General features: G+C 34.2%; 1 protein-coding gene across 1 annotated transcript in view; it reads right to left on the bottom strand.

The window, feature by feature from the left end:
• The window catches only part of LOC113818924 (adenylate cyclase type 2), a 96,772-nt gene that overhangs the window by 13,326 nt on the left and 80,946 nt on the right, over positions 1-2,500 (bottom strand). The window lies entirely within an intron of this gene.

Below are 2,500 nucleotides of genomic sequence, written 5' to 3'. Positions count from 1 at the left end.
TCTCACCCCCACTCACCCCTCTCTCTCTACCTTTCCCTTCCTCCCTCTCCATCCTCCACCTTCTCCCTCCCTTCTTCATTTTCCTCCTCTCTCCCTTCTTCCTTTTCCTCCCTCTCTCTCCCTACTTCCTTTCCCAACATCCTCTCCTCTCTATTTCTCCCTTCCTCTCCCTCTCTCACTCCGCAGCCTAAAACGCGCAGTAGATTGTGAATCGTCCATGGCAGGAAATACCGGTCTGTGGAACTTCCCGGACTGGACATCGGCTGAATATCTTCGTATTCTTGGATATTTTTTGGGTTCTTTACTCCCGCTCGTTGCTTTTTATAAACATTATCATTTTAAACAATTGTTTTCATTTATGTTGCTAATGTAATTGTGTCCTTATCGAAATTGTTATATAAATCACAATTAATATTATTACTCATTTGACTTATCATCATCAGTAAATAACAATAACGATAACATAAGAATACAACAGCAATAATAACACTGTTAATAATATCAATGACTAATAAAGACACAAAAAGAACAAGAACAGTAGCAGCAGCATTCAACAGGAACAAGAGCAAGACAAAATTTATATTCAGAAACATTATAATTTTAAACAATTGTTTTCATTTATGTTGCTAATGTATTTTTGTCCTTATCGAAATTGTTATATAAATCACAATTAATATTATTACTCATTTGACTTATCATCATCAGTAAATAACAATAACGATAACATAAGAATACAACAGCAATAATAACACTGTTAATAATATCAATGACTAATAAAGACACAAAAAGAACAAGAACAGTAGCAGCAGCATTCAACAGGAACAAGAGCAAGACAAAATTTATATTCAGACAACGCAAAACGCTGGATATTGAGATTCAGAGTGTTTCATCACGTTAGGCTTGCACACAGCTCATGCTTATTTGGGAAAACATTGTAAGTGAACAATTTGCACCGGAATTAAGTGGAACTGCTGATACGTGTAGTTTTCTGTATTTGTCGGTGTTATCATTGCATCATTATCAGCCAGAGGTGCACCCGGCTCTGAATTCATATTTACGAACGTAACTACATACAAGAATGTCTCCTAAAATGGCCAACTTTCGTTCTCATTGAAGAATTGATTTTCCTTTTCTTTTTATATCTAGCAGCGACTATTTTATTTTCCCTTTCTTTATTCTTGTAATAATCTTTCACGGACGTTTTGAAAAATGCTTATCATTGCCACATTTTCGTACACCATTCTATTAAATTTTATTTTTAAAAGATGTACCCCCGAATTACGTGTGGACCAATCAGGTTAACGGGCGCGTAAAATCAGCCAATCAGAGCCGTTCTGGGTCGTGTTCCCTTGCTGCGATTTTCAAGTCTTTATTTTTTTTAAAGTGATCTCCAACAATTTTTCGTTCAAAACTGGCTTCCGTTATCCCCCGCCTCCCCGGATTTCGGAAACGTAATCTAAAGATATTTTCTCCTTATTTAGCGACAGTGGTGGCGCAGGCACGAAAGAAGTCACTGAGCATTTTCTTGTGGCATTGAATGATATATTTTGTATAGCATGATTAATTAATGAATTGCTTTTTTTAATATAAAGATCCTAACCAGAAAATCAAGTGAATTCTCTTTTTGATAAAATAAGATATACACATCGTCATATGAACATAATGAACCTAAGAAGATACACGAACATGTAAATTACTAGGATGAATAGAAAATTGAAATCGAATTAAATAAATGAAAATGGGAAATGAATGGATGACAAGATAACAAAATGATTAATGAATACATTTGATGACAAGTTGATAAGTTGAAGAAGAGCTTAACGTAGACTATTATATTATTAGCACGTCGGCACACACGTGCAGACGGTGGCGGTGTAACTATTGTTATTACTATTATAAATATTTTTATAATTATCGTCAGTATTATCATTATCACTTCATATTATCATTCTAATTATTTTTGCCATACAACATTCTTATCATTATCATTGATATAATTATTATGTTTACCATCAGCGCCATCAGTCTCATTACTATCTGAATTACTTATATCATTATTATTATTATTATCTTCATCACTATGATCATTATCATTAGCATCATAATTATCCAAGCCAAACCCTCTTTATCAGTTTCTTATGATGTGAATATGTTGTTACATAACTCTCCTACATATATAGTTGCTATCACATTTGCGTATCCCGTATCACTATACTATGTAACTGTGCTATTATTCTTGCTGTTCTTTAATCGTCATCAATATCAGTACGGCAAAAAAAAAAAAAAAAAAAAAAAAAAAAAAACGGTGTTCTGCGAATACGTGGTGAAACGAACACTCAATTTAGGTTCGTACACATTAACCGGAAATAACGTTTATTTGCGCATGTGTATATGTGTGACGTACCCTTAACCGCGAGAAACCAGATACGGCTGGCGTACGCGTCACACCGGCCTTATTATAAATATTAGCTCTTTAGATTATCTCCTTTCGTTAAATTTC

The sequence above is a fragment of the Penaeus vannamei genome, chromosome 4 (genome assembly GCF_042767895.1).
Source record: "Penaeus vannamei isolate JL-2024 chromosome 4, ASM4276789v1, whole genome shotgun sequence".
Lineage (NCBI taxonomy): Eukaryota > Metazoa > Arthropoda > Malacostraca > Decapoda > Penaeidae > Penaeus > Penaeus vannamei.
This window is presented reverse-complemented; position numbering and strand designations above follow the sequence as displayed.